The sequence below is a fragment of the Ammospiza nelsoni genome, chromosome 6 (genome assembly GCF_027579445.1).
Source record: "Ammospiza nelsoni isolate bAmmNel1 chromosome 6, bAmmNel1.pri, whole genome shotgun sequence".
In the NCBI taxonomy this organism is placed as follows: Eukaryota; Metazoa; Chordata; class Aves; order Passeriformes; family Passerellidae; genus Ammospiza; species Ammospiza nelsoni.
Genome location: NC_080638.1, coordinates 21684905 through 21709222, shown reverse-complemented (window position 1 = coordinate 21709222; position 24318 = coordinate 21684905). Strand labels below are relative to the sequence as shown.

Sequence of the window (24318 nt, the reverse complement as noted above, 5' to 3'; positions counted from 1 at the left end):
CATCTTTGTCAGTGACCAGGACAGCGGCACTGGGCACGTCCTCAGCAAATTCACTGATGACACCAAGCTTGTGTGCAATCAACACCACGGAGAGGGAAGCCATCCAGTGGGACCTAGACAGGTTTAGATCCTGAACATGAAGCTGAACAAGGAAAAGTGCAGAGCTCTGCACCTGGGTCAAAGCAATCCCAGGCACAAATACAGGCTGGGCCAGGGATGGATTGAGAGCAGCCCTGAGGAGAAGGACTTGGGGATGCTGGTGAACCAGAAGCTTGACATGACCAGCAATGTGCAGCTGCAGCCCGGAAAGACAACCACATCCTGGGCTGCACCCAAAGCAGCGTGGCCTGCAGGCCAGTGGGGGGGATTCTCCCGCTCCACTCTGTTCTCCTGAGACCCCACCTGGAGTGCTGCATCCAGCTCTGGAGCCCCAGCACAATAAGAACCTGTTGGAAGGAATCCAGAGGAGGGCCATGAAGATGATCAGAGCAGCGGACCAGGGTGGGAGAGAGTTGGGGGTGTTCATCCTGGGGAAGAGATGGCTCCAGGGAGAGCTAGAGCACCTCCCAGAACTTAAAGGTGGCTTCACAAGAGAGCTGGAAAGGAACTGTGTTCAAGGGCATGCAGTGATAGGTGAAGGGGGAATGGCTTTAAAGAAAATAGCTTTAGATTAGACATTAGGAAGAAACTTTGTACTGTGAGGTTGATGAAACACTGAACAGGTTGCCTAGAGAAGCTGGAATTGTTCAAGGCCAGGTTGCATAGGGCTCTGAGCAACCTGATCTACTGCAAGGCATACTTGCCCATGCCTGGGGCTTGGAACTAGATCATCTTTAAGGCCCCTTCTAATCCAGTGTTTCTAATCCTATGTTTCTATGATTGTATGCCAGGCAAAAGTATGGAGTGAGCGAAAAAGGTCATTTCAGAAGCAAAAAGGTCATTATCACTCTAAATGCAATGACATGTTTAATTTTCTAGGAATGTTAATCAGAAGCATGCAAGATATACTTTAATCAAACAATAAGTCAGCCACCAAAATGACTTCAGAACTATCTCTACTGCAACTAGAATGAGTATCTATTATCTTTGTGCTTTCTTGCACTTCATTCTTCCTCATTTTTGTTTGATTTTTGTTTTCAAATTCCTGTTGTTGTTATTAAAAACCTAAGTATGCCCCTCATTTTTAACCCTGGGGCTACAAAACGTGGCAGTTAAGCAGCTGCTTATACATCACAGCCCATCCTCAGCCAGCTGTAGTGTAACTGGGGTTTTGCTAAAATCCTCAGTCCATCTTCTGAGCTGCACTTAAACTCATCTTGTGCAGTAAAAACAGGTTGTTATGCTCTACTGAATAGGCCCTGGAACCCAGCACATATTTAGTCAGTGTATATTTATGCTTGAACTCACATCAGTAGAAACAATGAGTACAAAAGGCCATACATTATGGGCAAAAATATCCACAAATACTACAGGCGCCTAAAAAAGTCACATGAAAACTGAACTCACTGAATATGAGTTACAAGAAGGATAGAATTCTAGTACTTATGTGTGTGCTACTTTTAAATCCTTGCTGATGCATGCAAGTCCCATCACTCCACTCTTTTCATAAGAACGGAGGCTACATCAAAGAGAAGGTTAAATATCTCACCTATTCTGTCTTTGGTTGCCGGAAATTTAAGGAATTGAAATTCCTCCAAAAGGGAGTAAGGACTCAGTAAACACTACCTGTGTTCCAGCTGAACTTTGAAAGCGAACGTTGAAAGCCTTATCGGAGTTTCAGGTGATATCAGACAACCCATAAACACACTGCATGAAGTTATTACAAAGAATTTTATCTTGAAGGCGGAAGACAAATGCGAAACTGTCACCTTAACTGTGCTGTAAAACTGCCAAAAGGAGATATTACTATTAAGCTGACATATCAAAAAAGACTCCCAATAAGGGCCTGAGTGCACTCATACTTCCCTGCCCACCCCTGTCACTCCAGCTTGCCAGTGCCATCCATGCAGAACCCAGTGCAGCACACCACAGCTGACATCACAGCTACTTCAGCCAGAGATTTAGAATACCCCCTTCATGGACGACCAAGAATAATCCACCTCTGGAAAAGTTTCCTCCTAGCTTCATCAAAATGCACATGTTTTTTGACCCAAGCCCAAGAACTTTGCTCCCTCAGATGTTGTATCTTAGCAAGAATGCCATTCTGAATGCTAATGAATTGTGCATGAAGAGCATACCTCATCCTCGATTGCTGTGAAATTTGCATTTACTTGAGATTTGAAGTCTACTTCTTCTTGTGTTTTGGAGCACAAGATAATACCCTTTCATTTTTTAAGTTCAGTACTTTGGTAGCATCCCTAAGTTAATGAATCTCTTCTATGTTACAGCTGAGAGAAAAGCTGCATGCCTTCTGCAGGAATTTCTTAGCACTCTTCACCTTTGTGACAGGTCCATCAATCACAATGGTCTCTCTTGGCTGTAAAAGGTATACATAGCTTTAATAGGAGAACTTTAATCTAAGCAGCAAAAAAAGAATGCCAGTGCTTTTACATCACAATTCTCCTACACAGACATGCCATTAAGTTTTGGGTTGCTGCCACAGATCACGTTCTCAAATCTAACATCCTTGTCATGGCTGTAAAACAGCCGACATAATTTACTGCACAGATTTTCAACTGTAGGTCATTTTTTGTCCTGAGACAAAAAAAACTTTGGTCATCAACATTTTTGCTAACAAAGTTCTTCACAGAGGTAAGAAGATAGGATTTTACTTGCAGCTAGGAGGTTTTCAGGACAGTCAGTTCATTAGTAGACCACAGCGTCATCTCCTCTGATTTAGAGCTATACGGTCAGGAGCTACTGCACAGCTGGACTGTGGCATCTGTTTAAGAAAAAGAAATATGCAACCTGTGTGCCAGTTCCTGTGTTTTGTGCATGCTGCCTCACCATGAAATACGATCTGTGGGTATATACATGAAATATGCACACACAGAGAGCACTACAGGCGAGATGTGAACAGGTCCTGCATGCTGATCCAGGTACCAGCGAGCTCTGCATAACCGAGGTCTTTCACACCACAAAATTGCAGCATTGCCTATAAATACGCTCAGCACTTGTTTTTGACAAATGAAACATCCCTCTAGTCAAGACAGCTCACTTACATGAACAAATCATCATATGACTGGAAAAGGCGGAAAAAAATAGCTGTGCTTTGGACTACTCTCTTCAGCATAGACAGCCAGGAGCTGCACTGACTGGGGGACTGCTGGAATGATGCGAGGCTGTGGCTGATGTCCCATGGAGAAGACGGTGGCAGTGAATGTGTTTGGCAGTGGAAGGAACTGGAAAGTAGATTATGCCCACGAAATTGGAAAGCACTGTAAATATTCCTAGGGCAGAGGGGCTGCGAGTGCACGTTGGGGAAAAATGGGCGGCGACAGCACGGCAGAGGTACAAGGGAAGAGAGAAAGGGATGGAGCTACGCTTCACTTTGTTAAACAGGTGGCCAGCTACTCTTTTGGCTTCTGTCTCTACGTGCTAATTCAATTTGTTTAGAGAGAGACGGGAGAAGAATCTCTTTCCCTCCACCCGGTTTCAGAATTATTGCATCTCCTGGGGGGAAGGGTTAGACTAAGACATTTGGTTTGGAAATGACTCACTCGGCAGCACTATGGAGCCGGAGGGTCTATTTTTAATATTTTTAAATGGAGAACTTACCCAGGTCTCCTGCCTGCACTGCGCTCCGGAGGCACGGCGGAGCGCGGGGAGCCGGCCCAGCCCGCTCCCTTCCGCAGCCGCCCCCCGGCAAACATCCATCCCCTGCGGCACCGCCGCCGGCCCGAGCCCCCCCGGCCGAGCGGGGCCGGCGCCCGAGCTCGCGGCTCGCACTCACCCCGGGCCGGGCTGCCGGGCTGCCGCTGCCCGCACGGACGGACAGACGCACGGACAGACGCACGGACGGACGCACGGACGCGCTGTCTCCTCGCCGCGATCTGGCGAAATTTGCCACCCACCGGCCAGGATTTTACACTCCCTGGCGGCCGGCCAGCCCTTGCTGCTGCAGCCTGCCCCGGGCTGGCTCCTCCCCGCCGAGACAAGAGCCGGCCGGGCCGGGCCGGGCGGAGCGGGGCCAGCCCTCCTGCCTTCCCCGGCTCCCGGCCCGCTCCGCCCGGGGTACCCCTCCCGTCACGCGGAGTCAGGAAGTTTAAATTCTTCTGACCTTGAGCGAAAGAAAGGCAATGGGGAGGATGGAGGAGCTCGGGAGGCCCCTGCCGGGGACGGGCGGCCGGCCCTCGTCCCGCGGGGCGCTCCCGGTCCCGGCTCGGCCGGGAGACGCTGGCCCGGCTCGGGGCGCACCCAGCCAAAACAACGGGTCTTGCAGCACGGGGGAAGGGATGTGCCGGTTAAAGTTGGGGTTTATTTTATTTTGATCTCATGGTTCAAGGTTCCTCTGGCAGCCGCAGCGCCGTGCAGTTTGCTCTGTTCTGCTGTCACAGCCTACAGCAGGCATCAGACAGGAAACTGCTGAACAAAACCACGCGTAATTCGGGGTCCTTAAAGACATTAAAAGCCGCAATTAGTTGCAATCAGGGAGCAGTCGCATGGAACATGTAAGTCAAATAGTTGCGCTGTCTTTTGGAGAGCTACTTATTAATTGAAAACACTTGAGACTTTTAAGTGCTTAAAGGAGACAAACCAAACTGGTAAAATAGTGAAATTTTCTTAAACTGTTTAAGAGCGTTTTGTGAATTATGCTCTATACTGGTGAAGCTTGGTCACCTGATGCACTCCTTGTTAAGAGAATTCCAATTGTAACTTTACAACCAAGTCGCATCTTGGTCTCAGAATGGAAAAAGCTGATGCTACTCTGAAACCAGTATGTAAATCCATTAGCTTATGCTGGGATCCTTTAACACTTTTAAGTTGTGTCAATATCCATAGTAAGCTTAGATAAGAACAGCTGCCATATGTGTTTGTAGGAGAGGTATTCTCGCGTCTCTTTTTTCTGTCTCCAGATGTTTAAAACAAAGACTCACTGGGGTACTGCGAACCTTACCTGCTGCCCAGTGCTTCTACTAGTTTGGATTTACTATTATGAACATGAAATCATTACCTAGAGATTGCAGACAAGACTTTACTGCAAGCTTATGAACACATACAAAAACATATTTCCTGTCCCAGACTCATGTGTCGTACGATGAGAGTCGATACCTACCCAGAATATAAAATTGGTTAATCTATGAATAATTGAAAGTGCATATTGTCATTCATTGTGCACCTGCTTTTCAAGCCAACAGTTAGTTATTTTTCAGAGAGAGCGTTGCTGAAGTGGAGTTTGAGTGGTGATCCCAAGCTGACTCATGGTATAGCTGGGCAGTGACCATCACTGCAGGTAGATGGGCTGCAAAGCAAGGATGGGACTTACTGTACTTCAGCTGTTTGCCATGGGCCAGCAAAAATCCTAAGGAATTTTCAGGTGAAGGGTCTGGTGACCTGACATATTTGTTCAGGTGCCATGCTCCATTTAAGTGAAATTCCCAGGTTTTCTAAAAAAAACTAAAACACTATCCTACAAGCTGGCATCTTTCCCCAAACTTTTACTCACATATTTATGAGTCAAAATTTGACAAGACATTTCAGGTGTGGGACAAATTCCTGCATAAGGTTTTTGAAAGAAAAGGTCACTGTCGTACCCATGTGGTTCTAGCTTCAGGACTACCACTGAGGGACATCACTGCCACAGCACAGATTTACTGTGACCATCCTGATGTATGGCTGGACTCTCATTTGTGGGAAGAGAGGAAGGAAAGAGCTGAAGAGACCCCTGCCACCACACCAGAAGGAAAGGGGAGGTCCTCTTTAATTTCCTCATTAGGAGAAGTGAGGATTCTGTGGAAAGAAAATAGTCTTTGAGAGTGAGGGCCTCCAGATATGTTATGCAGGAGCACAGCTACTGGGAAGACTTTAATATATGGCAAAGACAGACGAAAAAAGACAACTAGAAATATTAGTCCAGCAGAAAGAGATAAAAGAATTAGATGGGATTAATTTTACCTACCTTTAGCTATCTGAGTCCATGTAAAACACACCTAGCTTTCATAATTAGATAAGGTAAATCCTGCCCTACAGCTTGCCCAAGTGGAATAAGGTAGCAGTAAAAGGGATCTGAAGACAAAAGACTTGTGTTCAGGTTGACAGATGAGAAAATTGAATTGCTCCTTTTCCCCTTTTAGCTGTGGTTTGAGCAAGAAAAGAAGAACATGGTTTTCAAAGAAAACTCTGCCTTACACAGACAAGTGCTAATTCACAGGTGTCTGTTCCCTGCCCCAAAGACAATGTGTGGTGCAGATGCACGGCTGTGTGCTTTCTGTGAGAGGAACGGGCTCTTCTACGGCCTTGTCCTACAGCATCGTCTCAGAGAACTGAACAGCAGGCAAACTGACAGCATCAACAATGTTGCCACAGACATTTCTATAATGAACAGCCATGTGGAAAATAGCTACAGCCTTAATTTTGTTTTTGCCACTCTGCCTTAACACCACACATCCTCTCTGCAGCACACTCTACAGCGGGACTGAGCGCACACACGCCCTGCTGTCACACAGCCTGCTGTTCAATAGGAGCCTAACCACAAGAGTTGTGACTAACAGATGTGACCTTTTATTGGTTTGCTTATAATGCACTTGATGATGGGATGAACCCACAAGGTATCACCTTGGCTTTGGCTGTGTGATCCAACAGGTCCTCAGCATCATGTGCTTCCCAGAAAAGAGTCCTGGGAAAAGACCCACAGAGTAGTCTGTGAGGAGGGCAGTGAGGAGAGTCATCATTTCTGAAGAGCATTACCAATCCTGACACTAATTTCAAATAGCTGAGGGTTGCAGCTAAAACAGGCTAAGAAGTCATCAACCTACATTTTATTCTTATCCTATCTACAAGCATCTCTTGCCCTTTCCATCTGCAAGGACAGCAGGTCCTGCATCTGTCCAATGTGTGGTGGGGAGGAGGGGCCAGCAAAAAAAAAATACTTCAACTAAAGTAGATGATTTTGGCAACAAAGGATTAGGCAATAGCTACATTTAAAGTTGCCTTGCAGATTCTTGCAAGCAGTATGGGGCAGACAAATGGGGATAAGCTGGGAGCAGCAAGCTCCTATCACATCTCAGACAGGGAGGACATGTCTGGTAATCCTCAGTGAGACTGGAAATCATTTAACAAAGCAATTAATGTTTCTCTTGGGGCTGTAGTGAGAAAATTTCATGTACAGTGATGCCATGAAGCTTAAACAACTCTTTCAAAGAGAATAAAAAAATATTTTTTCTTTGGTTGCCATTTAATGTTCATTTTTATGATTTCAAGCTTGGGGATGGAAGGGGAAGGAAAGGAAACACCTCTAAGCTGTGGGGTTGAGGGTATGGTATGCTATTAATTTTACAAGTCAAAGCTCTGGCACAAATGATATTCAGGAAACAAAATGTAGTTCCACAGGGAATACTACTACATCTGTCAAAAAATAATTCAACTCACAGATACTCATTGAGAAGATGAATTCTCAGAAGCTGTAATGCTGAGAGAGACCTAAAATAGCAGGAAAGCAGCCAGTAAATTAGACAGGCCCATAATTTGAGATGATGGGAGGGGAAAAAAAACCAGAAACAAGAAAACAATGGGATAGTAGAGTTCATAAACAGAAACTGTAACAAAAGCCTCTGTTACTGGTAGTGTTGTGGAAACACTTTGGAATACTGCATTCAATGCTGACTATCTTCTCATCAAAAAGACATCAGTAAACATAAATGAATTATTTTTAAAAAGCAGAAGTGATGAGGATTGATTTAGAGACCTGTCACGTGAGTTGAAAGAACTAAATACAGCTGTGCACGGTGTGTAGGACACAACGCTGCAAAAAAATGAACACAGTTGTGGGAGAACAGCTATTTTGGTTTACAGAAGTGAGAGCATTTTTATTGTGAGGAGGGAGAAACTAGGATGAAACAAGGCAAGAAGATTAGGATGGGTACTGTCACAATGGCTTGGCTGTAAGATCCGCTGCCTGGTGGAGCAGTTGCTGTGGGAGACTTCTTGCGGTATTTTAAATAAGCACAACACAGTGTTTATCCCTTGGCCTACCAAGCACAGTGGGCTAGTTGATCGTTTACAGAGGAATTTTCCATCTTTAATTTCTGTGTTTCTAGAGCCTCCTCCTCTGTAGAGCGCTGTTTGTCACGCCAGTGGCAAACCTCGAGGAGAAGACAAACAACAAAATAACCCACGGGCAGAGACCTAAAGGGAGAAAATAACTGAAGTATGTTTGTGTTTGATGCTTTACAGTCACACCACAAATCAGAGCCAGGCAAAGGCAGTGGCAACCAGTATTCCTTACACTAAACCCTGCTAGACACCGTAATATAAATTTCCAAAGGTCACAAGCAAGCATAACAAACTGTTCTTTCCAGCCTCCTACTTTGAGTCTTCCCATCACACTCCTGACTTCGTTTGTCTCTCCAGCATCTCCATCTGCTCCAACTCCCTCTTGGCCTCTCATCCCTGAGGTCAGTAAATTGAATCTTTAAGTTCATTACTTGGAATCTTACACATCCACCTAAACCCTCTCCAATCTGGTTTCTATACCTCCCACACCAGAGTGGTGTGTCCCATTTTCTAAGTACCATGATTCAGAGCAGTTCCCGTCTTCTCACACGTGTCAGCAATCTTTGAAACACATGGCAGTCCTTTTGCCTTTCATTTTCCATCTTACAGTTTCCTTTTCCTCCTTAATTGCTTCATCAGTGTATCATCCTTTGGCTTCCTCTGGGAGGGCTTTTTTCTTTTGGTCACTTCTATTCTTCTTCATCTTGACTTCAGGTAATTTCACACACACAGACCAATTAAGTTACTGGTACATGGTTGCCTTTTCTGCTTCAGTCCCTTTTCTTCCTTTTTGAACTTACTATACTAACTATAAATACACACACACATATTTATTTGGGCATTGTTTTTAAGTCAGACTATTATTTCTCTAAGTTCTCATTTTCAGGCAATGTCTAAATTTTCCAGATATTTTCTAGATGTCCTCTTTCAAATAATGTCCTTTCTTACCCACAGAGTAATATATCTTAGCCTGACCTCAGTCACTTCATATCAAGATAACTGTGATATCTTTTCCTCCAGCCTTCAAAAATATAATCTTCACTCATATTTATGCAGAGCAGTGCTACAAAAGTCAGTTCTCACTTTGAAAGCAATACCTTTTCCTTCCCTCTCTTGGCCTGTCCTTCTCTACTTATCACCACAGTTCCACTCCTGTCTTCATGTTACTTCAGTTTCTTACATCTTAGTTGCACCAAAGTCAGCTGTGATTGCCACTGAAAAAAGCAATCTCACACTGGCTTTGGCTGTTGGCTCTGGCCAGCACTGCCCTCCCTTGTGCCATCAATGTCTCTGTGACTGCACAGCAAACTGGGCCAGGAAGATGAGCTGGGTTACAAAGATGACACTGCCTTCACTGCTCACAGGGAGCTTGACCTCGCTTTGTGCTGTTGGTGGCATCTCAAAAAGACAATTGGACCCAGTGCTGTGTGAGGTCCACCACAACACCAGCCTAAAAGGCCAGGAGAACCTCGCTGTGTTCTCTGAGTGTAAGGACAGGCCTGAAATTGAGCTGCAAGCTTCTCTGCCATGTGTGCTGTCCTGCTGTGAGCCAGCTCCATGGCCATTTAGGATCTGTAGGCTGTGCCAGTAAAGAGCTCACCATAGGGGGCAATTTGGGTCATTTTGGCAAGCTGGCCAAGGGCTCAGTTACCAGCAGCAGAGAGGTTTGGTATTTCATATATCAGCTGTCTGCTGGCACCAGCTTTGGGTTATATTGTCTTTGAAAGCTGGCATCGTTCTTAAGGTGAAATGAGTGAACACTGGTGAATGGATACCAAGTCATACTGTTCTAATTACAGGAGGTTTCTAAGGTGGCTTCCTTTACTCATTCTTGACTTGGTGTGATTCATCTCTTGGTTTTCAGTCAGTCTTTTTCTCACTTTCTACACCTCATTTGCAGACCATGCTGGGCTCTGCAGAACAGAAGCACTCCAACACAGTGAAAGTCACTACTGGGGGTAGACTTCTCTTAGTGAGAACAAAACAGGCTTTCCTCCTTAAAACTCCTAAATGCCTTTGGAACCGTCACTTTGATGTAGCTCTCAGAGCCAGCTGAAAACAAATTTGTGTGCACACAGCAGAAGGACATGCTCACCTCCTGAGCTGACTGGCACAAGGATCAGTTTAGTCAGGAGCCATGAGGAAATCATGTGCTGTACCAAAAGGGATCAGAGTAGCTCTGCCTATATTTATATTCAGAGAGAATGTGGGAGAAACTTGAAGCCTCATCCATCCCACAGTTGGTGGGATGATGGGCAGACATGCCTTTTCCTCTAGGAGCAAGAGTCTTGTTGTTTTGTGGCTTATGTTGTTGATTTAGCACAGCTGCTGACAACTTTTCCTCACCTCCCTGAGATGACCCTGCCTTCCTTCATAAATGGAGGAATGGTAGAATGCAGCCAGGTGCCACGGACAGAATGTACATGTTTACAGCTTGGTGCTTTTTTACTCATCTACTCTTGACTTTCACTGTAATTGCCAGGTCATCTTTTCCAGACGTAGCAGTGCTGAGCACACTGGAAGATGCCTTTACTGGCTAAGGGATCTTATTTTGTCTGCCCAGGAATGAGGTTGTGCTGTGGGGAAGATGGCTGGAGTCTGTGTGGGGTGAGAAGAAAACCCTTGGCCATTCTGTGTTTAACTGCACAGAGAAAGGCCTGGCAGAATGAGTGAGTCACAACTCAGTAACTACATGCCTCTTTCTTGACCAACTCCTGTCTCACAGAGGAGTGTCAGTGACCTCTGGCATAGAAGAGATCGATACATTAAACTAGGGAGGATGAGAAGGCTTGGAGAGCAAGCAGAGGCATTTGAAATGTGAACTGCATTTTAATATACAGAGCAAGATGCAAACACCTATAGTATGCACAGCTTGTGGGAGGGACATGGATGGTAACATGAAGGACAGCTTCATAGGATTCCTCCATGTTATCAGATGCCTCTGATCCCAAATTATCTATTGTTATCACATAGAGCCTTTGTCCCAGAACACACAATAAACCAGGAGGAAGGATACAAGGTGCCAAAAGCACTGCATAAAGGAAGATGCAGACTGTATATCGACCTACTGCATAGGATGAGTCTTTGCAAGCCAGAAGGGCGTGTGCACCTGTGGAATTCAGCTTGTGATTGTCAGAATAAATGCATTTAACTCAAGAATCCCATATGCACATGTTCATATGTCTTATGAGTAACACTTTATGGTGGCCACATGGCTGTGTGTACAGACACACTTCTCCAGTGAGCTAACACAGGTTTTTGAACACCAGCTGTGGAATCTGTGTCTAAGGCTCTGCATTTTTGTGGGGGGCAGTCATATCCCAACTGTGCCAATTTGAAGCTGAGTAGATCAGTTTGACATATCACCAGTTTTCAGAATTTTTCTCAGTCTCGCAGGTTTTTGATTTATTTTCAAAAACTCTCTATGGAGGCTGCTCTTTATGTGGAATTTACCCTTCTGCCAGGCCAGACTGGAATTTCAGCCGTTTAAAGGAAATATGAAATTTTTGTGTGTGTATGTGGTGCCAACTCTCTAGAACAGACACAGGGACAACACTTGGGCTTTGCAACCAATAAAATTCAGCAAATAAACCAGCTTGCCTCTTCTCCTTCATTTCCTCTCTCCCTCCCCCCTTGCCTTCCTTCCCCACTATTTTTGCACCTTGCTGAAACATACGAAATCAAAATGGTAAAAACATTCCAAGGAAACAGTCATTGACTCTGGATTATAATTCACTAGATTCATGCCCATCATGCCCTGGGCAGGCAGTCTGTCTCCCATCCTTCCCTTGCACCAGAAGGTGCCTCTGCTAGGTCACGGCTAAGGAGAGGCACAGTCCTGAGCTGTGGAGACGAGCAGCTCTGATGACAGTGCAGTGAAGCAAGGCCTGGCTGGCACTGTGTCACCTCCTGGGCCAGGAGCTCTGCCCAGCAAGGTACAAATGCAGAGAGTGACAGGGACAGACTGTGGTGTTCTCCTGCAGCTGGGACATGTGCTTCATTAAGGGACTCTGCATTAGGCTGCACCCAGCATGGGGAGAGGTGATTTTCAGGACTAGGCAGGGGAATTTGGAAGTGAGCTGCAAAAGCAAGGGCACCTACATGTCGTCTGACAGATCCATTATCACCATGAATTATCAGCCTGTTTAAAAATTAGTAGTTCTACCACTAAGAGAGGCTTAGTCCAATTATACAATTGTTACAAGCAACTGGAAATAGGAAACGTGTCTGATTGCATAAATCTGGCTCAGGTAGGCTAGCAGGGATCCCAGCCAGCTTGCATTTGGTTACTAGGCAATGTAACATATTGAGGGCCAGAATGGGTCCCTTTAACTCAGATTTCTGTCTCTGACAATAGCCAAACACAGATGCCTTAGGTGGACCACAGGAACAGGAAAAGCATATGGAAAGATGACTTCTCTCAGTCATCTCCACCAATATTTTAACCTGTATTAGCTAAGTTGAAGCTAACACAAGGTGCTCCCTGCAGTTCAATCACTTTGCCTCTATAATTGCAGGTACCTTTGAATTTATTTTCACGTCTGTGTTTTCCAAAGTCTGTGCAGGACAGGTGTTTTGCTGGAGAAAATTCCATGGCATATGTTCCTGATAGGAGGCAGAGAGAACAGTGTTAACAGGAGTTAAAGTTGCTGCCAAATGACTTTGCAGTTCAGCCACAGCCTGAACTGCAAAGTCAATGAAGTTAATTTCAACCAGCCTTTATGTGATTCTATACTGTCCCTTTCTCTACACACAGTGGTCACAAAACTAACCAAAAAAAGCTTTCCTCTCTTGTAAATATAGAAATCTAAGCAACAAAATTTCTGTCAGCTCCATAAGCCTTGCAAAAGACATTTTGCTGGCATACGTGTACTTTTCTCATCTGATGAAAGCTGCAGCGTGCAGCAGTGCTCAGGATATGCACAGGATACACACTGCCTGCACCTACCTTCTTGCAGGAGCCTGCCAGCAGGGACAAGAGGGCAGAAAGAACCAAGGTCAGCAGCTGACCCAGGAAGATTGGGATTCTCGTAGCCGCAATGCCTTATTACCACTACAATGAGCTTCCAGTGTTTACTGTACACACACAGACTGGTATGCAGGGACACGGGCTGTCTGAGTGAGTAAACAGAAAAGACCAGGGTCCAAGTCAGACTGAACAATAGACTGAGGAGAATGCAAGACTCCTCTTTAGCTGGACTTCCCTCCAGGAAACCCAACTCGTACTAAAATCCTCCTGTATCCTGTGCCCTAGCCTGGGGGCATTGACTCAGTTCCAGCTAATCATGTAAATCGTATTTGCAGAAGGAGGTGAATGCAGGCTGCTGGATGCTCCCAAGAAAGTATTCTGGAAGAAACATCCCTGCTCTAAGATGAGAGGAGAGTTGGCCTCAGCATTTTGAGAGAGGTTTGTCTATTCAAGTGCCCCCAAACACAACTGCTTCTCTAGTGAAGTAGTTGCCCATGCATCAGACCTTAAACATTAAAGGTCCTCTCCTGCCTCCTTATCTTGAGAAATGGGAATGGTTGTTCAAACACAGTGATTCTCATGACTCCAGCAGAAGGAGATTTTTAGACTCTGAGGCTCCCATTTCAAGATGACTGGGGCTGGCATTATGTAGTATTTGAGGCTTACTGTGGTTTTAAGCTGACGGAGACAAAGAGAGAATTGGGACAGGAAGTTTCTAACTGAGGATTAATATCCAAGCCCAAACCTGCATTGTAACAAAACTGTTTCTCAACCTTTTGTAATTAACAAGCCAAATAGTGTTTGAGGGAAAAAAAAAAAAAAAGAAAATGAAAGTGGGAGTCTCTGGAGCATTCTACATACTAATAGTGTTTGTCAATTTACTCAATAAAGCACCTAATATCTAATTAATAAAATGTTATGATTTTTAAAAAAATTAAATTACATGTTATAATCACAGCCATTTTGACTGGGATTTTGAGTGCAATATTGATATTGCTCTCTTCCAACAGTCAGAAATCAACAAGTATTCCATTGTCTGGACTCTTAGATTTTATGGATCAACAGTGGTTCATAGTTCACAGAGATTAAATTGATTGATACTGGTTTGGCCTTGTAATAGTGATGTTGAAAACCAAGGTAGCTAGGATTTCTGTGTGCTTTTATGTTTTCTGTCAGTTCTTTAATATGCTGCATATTCATATATGAAGCTGCTTCGGTCGCTGTACTTGCTGTTTTAAAAACACTGTAAAGTGTTTTTTTTATGGAATGAGTGACACATTTTCACCTCTTTTAGAAGAATTTGGAAGTAGACTATTCCTATTTTTACATTTCCTGTTCCAGGAAGAAAACAGGGGTTTAAAATTTTTGTTACTATAGACTTTTATTTCCTAGTTGAATCAAATCTGAAGCGGTGGTGATACTGAAAGAGTTATGCTTCCTGTTTGCTTCTGCTTAAGAAAAAGTTCTAGTAAGAACTGCTGAAAATGCAGCTGTAACTAATTAACATCCAACTTTCTCCAAACACTGTTTAACATTTACTTATCAATTTAATCCTTACATTAAACAGTATCTCAAATGCCTTTCCATTCAGAAATGCTTAGGAAAATTCCAAATCCAACTTAGGTTGCAATATGCTGATTTTTACCTAGGACATGGAATTCTTTATGCAATTCCCCCCTTTACCCCTCAACTTCCTACAGTTACATTGTAATTTTGTGTGCTGATTCAGCTGGAACATTCCACTCTTGAAGGGAGTCCATTTTCAGCAAAAATTTAAATATTTACCACTTGTATAAGCCGTGAAATATTAGAGAATATTATAGAATAAACTAGTAAACTTCCTCACCATTACCAGCACATTTACAGAAATGACAAATAATTTTCAGAGATGTTATATAAGCACTAATTCACTAATGATCATAGCATATGGAGGAGTAAGAATTTCACATGGTCAAATTCATTTATGGGGAAAATGAAATTGAAAATTTGGAGCCTAATTTTCACTAGGTGCTGTCATCTCATTGCAGGGACTCCATACTGTTATCTCCTTATCACAAAAGTTCCATACCTTCTTGGTGTTTCTCATGGGCAGCTCCTCAGAGCACTGACTCCTACTCCTTCACAAAGCACCCACTGACTCCAGTTCCCTTCTCAACCAGGCACCCCACTCTTTAATAGCACTCTTCTTCTCACTGGTTACAGCTGTGCCCTGTTAAAGTCAGGCCTGTTCCTCATCTTTGCTAATCGGCCCAGCTGCAACTCCTTAGGGGTGAGATTACTTTCTACACTACCTTTATTTTCTTTTATTCTATCCCCCTACAACTAGGTTCTCTCAACTACTATTAAAAATCAGATCAAGTTCCATCTGCATGGTAAGGTCAAGCAGACCAAGAACCTGTAGAATAGATGCTCTACACAAACAGTTGCTGCTGAAGATCTGACATGCACACTATTCCAGGTGTTGTTTTTTTCAATTCAAATCACCTTCATTTGGATCCCCCAGAGTGAATGCCAATGAGGTCTGAGCATGTTTGGTACACTTCTGGAGAACATTTTTCAGTTTAATTTCACTCAACAGAACCTAACCCCTCCACTCAAAATTCAGCCCCTGATGGAAAAAGAAGCACAGGCAATAAAGATGTTCAGAAGATTTGCATCAAAAAATACAGTCCTGATCCAAACTGAAGCACCAGTGGAGCCACATCACAAGCATTGCAGGCAGAACTGCTGCAATGGCTGTGCTCTGTCCCACACTTTTGTCCCTTCACTGCACACTAGAGCCACAGTGCAGAGAAAAGGCACAACAGGCTGACACATGGCTGTTTCCAGGCTGGTATACGAGCTCCTACTTTTAGACACATTTCCTGAGGTGTAAAGTATCTACACTTCTCTAAACTCTGACAGCTTGTATCTGAAGGTATGAGAATTCATTCTGCTTCATTTCAAGTCATGCTGATTCAGATCAGTTGGTGACCCAGAGCTGCCTTACTACCAAAGCCTTGTGTTTGTGTTGATTTAAACATTTTTTTTACTGCTGGAATAAATTTTTCTTGAAAGTAGTGCTTCAGCTCCATGGTATTTGTGTCACTGCATAATGAAGTTGCATAACATCACTGTGCATTGGCAAGATGCTGCAACAGGAGGCTTCAGACAGCAGTGCTCCTGTGTAGCACTGGCACAAAGAGTTACAGGTGAGAGTGGAGAAACCTTTAAGGCCTCATTTACACCACTGTATTTACATTTTATATATTATATGCATTTCATAATCAGAGGTTTGTATTGTATGTGGACACACTGAAATTATAAAGTGACCTACCAATGTCCAGCCTCTCTGTTGCAGGCACAGATTCTCTTCCTGAGCTGACACATATCCTCAGCAAACATATTGTTTTCACAGGAAAACACTCGACAGTAAAACCCTGCCTACAGCTGTCTTTCCTGAGCTGGTTCCCCAGGCAGGGCTCTTCTGATACAACCTGTCAGAGTGGGGATGCACAGCCTGGGTAAAATCAATCAAGCACCCCAGTGACAGGGCAGCATCAGTAGCTATTAGCCAGGGAATTACTACCTAGGCTTGATGTTAGAGTTGTGATCATTTGGTTTACCCTTCAACTAAGGTAATTTTATAGACATGTCAAAAGATATTTTTAACAGAAAATATACTGAGGAGCCTGTTTTGAACAACAGCTATCAAAACAAAACAAATTCTAGGTTCAGCTATGTCATTTTTTTAAAGCTGTGGCACTCTTCAGTAGCCCTTTGATTCTGTCTCTGGTACGATGAGGCACCGTGCATCACACATCAGTTGATGCTGATCTGTTGCGCTGTACAATGCTGTCATTGTGGGGACAAGGAATAAGTTAGATTGTTTGCAGGATGTATTAGCCAGGAGGAAACAGAACAACAAGCACACCAATGCTTAGGTGCTCTTTTCAGCATAGTAAAACACTCAGCTAACTCATCAAACTACGTACCTTGGGATGGCAGGGCTAAACACAGCCTGTCCTAAGAGGCTGGAGGTTTTGCAAGCTCCATTCTGCAGTTTACTGAGAGGAAAAAAACATAAAACACCACAGCCATAAAATGTTCTGAATTAAGAAAAAGCCCTTCATTAAATTCGTAACAGCCAACAGGACATGCACCATATAAACACCAGAACTTTCTGCTTTCAGAAGTAAGCACCCAATACACAGTTCCCACCTTTGACAAACCAGACCTGCCAAAGCTCATGCGCTGAGCGTGACAGTCACACCACTGACAGCTCCCTCCTGCCTCACCACAGCTTGGTTTGCACCTCATGTGCTCACAGTCACAGCTGCTGCTCTGCATCACAGAGCTACAGGGCACAGCACAGTGTGACTGCACGACCTGCAGAACTGCAATTTTTTGTTTGTTTTCACCTCCAAACAGCACCTCTCTCTTGCTTCCCCCTCTGTGAGTTACGATGAATGCACACAAAATGGTTAAAGGTATTTTTTCTAGAGAAAGTATTAATTTTGTTACACATGCTGCATTTACTATGTAATAGATAGGCATTGGGGATGAAGTCTGTTTTGGTGTATTTTACATAATCTGCTTGAAGAGCTTCCCTTAAAAGAAAGTAATTAGTTTGTACTATTTTGCATACCATTCTTATCCTATTGGTAAGAGCCCAGCAGACTGGATTCAATTTACTTGTGGCATAATGTTTCACATAAACATAGGCTGAAGTCTTAATGTAATTAGATAATTTCTGCTGTTCTGACGTTGCCTCACACACCCTCGTTACTAACACTGAGATTTTGCAAAACTCCAGAGAAGAAAACATAAGCTGCCAAGTGGAAACTTCTTTGAGAGGCCGGCTCATGTCCTGAAATTATAGATGCACAAACACAGCTGCATTTGTGCTATTTCTAAAATGCCAGAGGCAAAGCATTTAATATACATTTATATAGCTATGAAACACCCCTCTGGGGATTTGCTACTTACACACATGGAAGTGAACAGAGGCAGCAGCAGATAAATAATGAAAAAGTCAATTACGTTTTAAAGAGCCTTTTAATTTTAATAGTCCATAGTGATGTTGATAATACTGGGAAGGACATTTCCAAAGAATTTCTCCTGACATTTACCCTTATGATGGCTTGTTAATTTAAGGATGTGGTTGTGAAGAAGTAGAGCTAAAGCTCTACCTCTCTAGAGAAAGATAAATCATTTATATTCCAGTTTGTTTGTTTTTACAATTCTGCTCTTCTGTTTTGAGGCATGAATAGAGGTTTTTCTGAGTGTTTGTGTTATACCTCCTGTTTTCCGAGTTTTAAGCCATATAAAATAGAGAAAGAAACTGCTTTTTGTTGAAAACTACTGTTGAAACTGTTTTCTGTTGCAATTATATGTGTGATCAAGGCATTGTTGAAATAACCTGTGGCTTTATGATTTTATTGCTATTTCTTAGCACCTTAATCTGGAGTTCTTTGAGCTAGCCAGCATACTAACACCGAATGAAAAGACAATCATAGCTAGTAAGGCAGAAATAAGCCCTCCAAAAGTGTCATTTCAAACCAATAAAAGGCAGCAATCGCAACAAAAGGGGCCTGAATGACTCCAGTATTTCCTTGATAATGGGATATGAATCCCTTTGCCTTACTGAGATGTAACTTAAACTAACGGTGGCTGTTCTCTCTCTGTGAGCTATTCCCATATGAAATAATGGGGCTCTTGTTGGGGTTTTGGGTCACAGCCACGACCTTACAGCTCTCCTTACCTCCCTCTCCCAGGCTGCCTGAGCTGCAGGAGCAGAGATAATGAGATTTCTTGAAGTGCCTAGGTGCCCGGGGCTGCCTTGATCTGCCACTGGCTGTTTCACACACCTGGCCTCACCACAAATGTGAACTGAGCACACGCACAGCTGGGTGAAGTGGTTCGGGGCTGGCGCTTCCCTCCGGACGCAGGAGAACGAGCCGTGTGTGAGCGGCTTCCTGCTGGGCTGCCCCTGGCACCCAGTGGTCAAAGGCAGGCAGTGCAGAGGACAGCACTCAGTGGCATTTAGGCTGTGGAAGGGTGGAAGGGCAGCAAGACAATCTAACAGACTGAGAATGGTTAGGCAGAGTTTATAGGTTGTGTCACAGCAACATTGCAGACTGCAATGTGCCGGGGTGTAGCGATACTTTGTAATGAGAACACAACATTAAACTGAAATGAGGTACAGCTGGCTTGTTGATACTTGGCATCTCTGCAGCTCCAGAGCTGGCCCTGGATGTTTCACTCTACAGGCTAACCTGCCACAAGTCACCAGGGTGGCCTGAGGCCCCACAGATGTGCAGGAACTGCTCTCCTGCCAGCAGTGGCTCCCAGTAACAGATGCCATCACCTACTTGCCATGGCAGTCACCTCCTCTGCTGGAAGAGACAAGCCATGCTACTGAACCAGGCACATCTGAGGCTTGCTGGTTCACACACCTTGTCTCACAGGGCACATTGCTGGCACTGCTGCTGACCAGTTTACCAGTGAGCCCCAGCATGTGTGAGCTTTCCCTGCTGCCTTCCCCTCTGAATTTGCACAGTTGCTTGCACAGAGTGGTGGTCGCCTCCAGCAGCCTAAAGGGAGAGCTGGGAGCCCATGCTGGTGCTGGCCTCTGCCTCCTTGTTCAGCTTCAGCGTGATCACATCATGCTAAGGGACACTGACATTCAAAAGGAGAGTGGGGAGGAAAGGCTGGTTTACTTTTTTGCTTTCATAAGAGCTATTAAATGTCTTGCTTTTGTCTGTGCTGGCTTGCTCCTCCTGTCTTGTCAGAAGTGACTGTTATGTCATTGGGGCTGCAAATACCTCATGGAAAATGTTTTGTTGCATGATTTAATTTGCTTACTAAAACCAGATGCAGTTGCATTGATTCTTATACAGAATTTTTTCCCAGGAGTTTTGTGAGCATCAATGAATGGTTGTAAAATCTTGAATACAGACAATGGTAAAAGCTTGGTATAATGATTAGGCCAAATACATTTGTCTGGAAAACACTCAAAAAGCTTTTTTTTTTGTCCCAATGATGCTTTGCAGTTAGAACACATTCATGATCTCATGAGCAGTCTCAGCTGCCCATCAAATTTTATAGGGATTGTCTTGCAGCAGAGGGCAAAGAAAATTACCTTAGATGAGCTGTTAATGTGCAATGTCCTCTTTACAAGTGTGAGGCTGCTCAATTTCCAGTTTTAATACAGATTTACAGCAGTGTGAGGCCACTCATTTTCCAGCTGCAATGCAGGCAACTGTCCACAGACTTACAGAGCACAGAGAGTATCTGCTGGCACGAGCCTTATGGATCACATCTGTCAGCAGTGGTCTTACCCTCCAGTTTGCAGTCCCATTTGAAGAGTCTCAAGTATCAGCAATCCAAACTGAAAAGGAAGTTCAGCTGTTTCAGCTGAGAGGCCAGGGAGGAAGGAATACTGTCATCTGAAAGGTGATTGAAAACTGACACGAAAGAGTACAAGCCCGAACGTTAACAACATGGTTTGGCTCCATTTCTTAAAAATCCCTAACAATAAAAGCCTCTCAAGATGACAAGTCCTTAGTGAGTAGAGATGAGGCCAAATAGGAAAGGTGTTGATTCTACAGTACATGCACTTTGTTGGGCCACTGCAAGAGGCAACAGACTGGCAATGAAGAGGGTGCACAGCCATGCAGAGCCAGGCCAGCACTGCTAATCATGCCCAGAGTGTACCCCAGTACTTCTGGCCTATTCTCTATCACACAGTTAATGGGTTTCACCAACAGAAATAAATGTAGGAAACTGGAAGATTAAAACAACCTGACTTGCCTAAGTCTGTTTAAACAAGGATTACCTGTCAAGTCCAGTGATCAGTTCAGAAACTTTCCCCAATAACACAGACCAATCAGTCTTTCTGAATTCCAGCAAAAAGTAACATGTGTCAAAATACTAATTACCGGTGACTGTTTGGAAATCCTGTTCTCTGAAGCTCTGCACAGACTGGCTGGAACACAGAGCTTTCCTCTCTCACACAGTCTACATCCAGGCCCATGAACACACTTGATGTCATCTCTCTAATGCATTCCCTTGGAGCTAAATCCTGCATTTTTAATTTGAAAAGGATAGGCAACTTTCTTACTAAAATTGCACCCACCCAGCAGGGAGCAGTTACAGAGCAGAGCCTTGCCTTGCCGCTGGAAGCCCTTAAGGAAGAGACCACTCCTCTGCTATGCATGCTCCAGTGAATACAGGCTATGCTGTGGGGAAAAAATAATAGTTCTTCCCATCAAATCCTTAGTATCCCAAGGATTTCTCTCCCAGAGACCCTTAAATGGACAAAGTGAGCTAAAACTGTTGGCTCTTTTCCTGGAGTGTAAAAGATTACAGTTCTCCAGGTAAGAATTATAGGCAAGCTAAATTTAGTATTTCCCAGTTTTACTTCTCAAGGAGAAAAAAAAATACCTACACTACTTTAGGGAGAATGATTTGCAGATACCCTAGGCTGGCTCAGCCAAGAGAGAGTCACATCAGTCAGTACTCCAGCTGTATCACCCAGGACTGGGTGCAGGCAAATTTGCCAGCCCAGAGGCAAAATTTAATTCTCAGACTCAATGACTGCTCAGTTTGGTTCATGAGATCCAACCCAATTCCTGCAGACAGTGCTGTGACTCATCTGCAGGCTCAGAGCTCACAGCTGAGTCCCCTTGGGTGATACAGACATGAAATCATGGTAAAAAAGGGCTGTGAGAAAACACATCTGGAGGACATCCAATCCATCTCACTCCCCTAAGTGGGTTTCTTTTTTCAAACTCAGAGAGAAGTGCCTCTGGCACAGCAGATAGTTGAACTGCTGTTTCTCAGACCTTCCTGACAATCACACTGAACACAGGGCCAGCCTTCCTTCAGGATGCAGTCTCCCATTTCATGCCTGATGATAATTTAATTTTTGAGGCCTTGACCTCGAAGAGGAAGGAAGGAGGGAAAGAAGAATGGAAGAAGGGAAGGAAGGAGGAGAGGAAGGAAGGGAAGGAAGAAGAAAAGATCAAACCAAATAAAGCATTTTACTAAGCACTTCTGTTGGCTTCAGCTATTTCAAGTTTGATATTAAACAATAGCATTTCAATTTTGATATTAAATCAAACCTGTCATTATTTCTTCATAATTATAAGGCTCCCAGAGTGAGGAAATGGCAGCAATAGGAGGTGGACTGGAGAACAAATTCAGTGGGATGTCAGCTGTGCTTACTGGCAGGCAGCATCTTTGTTCTGAGTACGTGACTCAGGTAAATATTCTCTTGCCACACACTCCTGTGAGAGCTGGCAGAGACAGTTATCTACTCTCCCCACCCTACACCCTCCCATCCTTTCCATCTCTCCACCTACTTGTCTGCCAAAGTTGCTCTGTACTGTTAAGTCCTTAACCCAGGCGTGGTGGTTTGATCTTGGCTGGATACCCAGTGCCCACCAAAGCCACTCTATCACCCCTTCCTCAACTGGACAGGGGAGAAAAAATGTAACAAAAGGCTCATGAGTTAAGGATAGAGACAGATCACTCACATTACCTTCATGGGCAGAACAGCCTTGGCTCAGAGAAATTAACTGAATTTATCACTAGTCAAAATCAGAGCAGGATAATGAAAAAACAAATCCTAAAAGCACCTTCCCCCCACCCCTCCCTGCTGGACTTGATTCCAGCTAGACAAATTACTTTTGCAATAACTTTTGTTTTCTCTTCTTAGCCCTGCTATCCCAGAGGTGCTCCCACCATCACTGACAGGCTTGGCCTTGGCCAGTGGCTGGTCCATCTTGGAGCAAGTTAGTTCAGGCTCTGTTGGAGACGGGGGAAGTTTCTAACAACTTGCCAAAAAAAACCATCTTTGTAGCTTCCCACTACCAGAACCTTGCCACAGAAACCCAATAAACTAGGCATGGATCAACCTGATTTTACTGAAGTCTTGTAAAGTTGTTACTTTAGAAAGGTTCCGAAAAAATATGTGTCCCTCTGCCCCAGTTAGATAGGGCATTTCAGAGGTGTCACTGCTTAGAAAAATTCTGCTTATCTCTTAGAAAAAGTTAGCCCTATTGGTTTGGGAGCAAGACAAGCAGGCAGATTATAAGAGGTCAACGATGCAAGGACAAGTATATCCTGTGAACAATCCCTGTTTCCTTCAGGCATACTTCCTCAGGTTGTAACACAGTGTTGTTTTTTTCACAGTGCCTCCATTCTGTTTATCCTTTCACAACCTCCATGCTTACTGCTGATGTTAATAAATGCCCACACTCACCACTGCAGGACATTATGTGTTATACAGAGAGTGCCATTACCTTCCTGGCACTCGTGACAAACTGACTTACCTTGATTCATCTAAAGACTGAAACAGGGTCAAGAGAATGTGATTCTGGTTTCCTAACTCTTAAACCCCAACCTTTAACCACGACCCCATGCTTTTCCCCCACTGGGATGCTACTGTTTAACCCACTAGCTGCAAACCTTTCATTTTGGAAATAAAAAATTAATATTTCACCATCTTTCCCTTCACTTTATGTTCTGTGCTAGTGTGTAGTATGGAATCTGTTCCTCTACAAGAGTAAACCCTGCTCCCTGCGAGCCTTGGGAAGCCCAGTGAAAAAAGTATTTATATGTTTGCATTTCTTACTGTGCAAAATTCTGCTTACAAACCAACAGAGATGGAAATAAGGATGGGGAGGTGACAGAGGCAGTGACGGGGAAATACCATAGATTAGTGATGCCCTGGATCCAGGTGCGCTGGAAGCCACACACGGCAAAGAGAAGACGTTCTCTCTCAGAAAGAGGACTTATTTAAATGTCTTACAAAGTGAAAGACTCAGCTTGCAAAGATAATGGTCCGTATGGCTATCATAGTGCCATGATGAATCCTTCACCTCTCGTTCCCTCTGGCTGAAAGCAGCGCGTTTACAGCACAATTCCGAGGCAGAGCTTTGCACTCAAGAGTAGAAAACGCCCCGAGTGGAGCGGCAGGGGCAGTGCCACACACCGACAGCTTTCCTATCCCGGTCCGTGTGCCGGTCTCTGTCCCTGTCCCCTGTCCGGTCTGTGTGCCTGTCCGTGTCCCTGTCCCTGTTCGTGTGCCTGTCCCTGTCTCCTGCCCGTGTCCGTGTCTCTGCCCGTGTCCGTGTCCGTGTCCCTGGCCCCGCCCCGGTGACGAGCGCGTGATGGCGGCGGGCGGAGCGCGGTCGCGCTAACGGCGCCAA

At 44.4% G+C, this 24318-nt stretch overlaps 1 protein-coding gene and 1 long non-coding RNA gene across 3 annotated transcripts in view; both read right to left on the bottom strand.

The window, feature by feature from the left end:
* Positions 1-3944, bottom strand: part of PRR5L (proline rich 5 like) — a 41278-nt gene extending 37334 nt beyond the window's left edge. Inside the window, exon 1 of the mRNA XM_059475375.1 lies at positions 3893-3944. The gene's annotated coding sequence lies outside the window, so the exon portion shown is untranslated. The remainder of the gene's footprint in view (positions 1-3892) is intronic.
* Positions 3945-6665: 2721 nt separating this feature from the next.
* LOC132075165 (uncharacterized) lies at positions 6666-15234 on the bottom strand. 2 transcript variants are annotated; one of them, XR_009418724.1, is made up of 3 exons: positions 12673-12758; positions 7528-7578; positions 6666-6775 (listed from the first exon to the last, which is right to left on the bottom strand). It is a non-coding gene; the product is annotated as an uncharacterized LOC132075165 (long non-coding RNA). The 2 variants fall into 2 exon arrangements; XR_009418725.1 differs by lacking the exons at positions 6666-6775; positions 7528-7578 and adding exons at positions 7991-8283; positions 15189-15234 and having other exon boundaries at positions 12673-12756.
* Positions 15235-24318: the final 9084 nt, after the last annotated feature.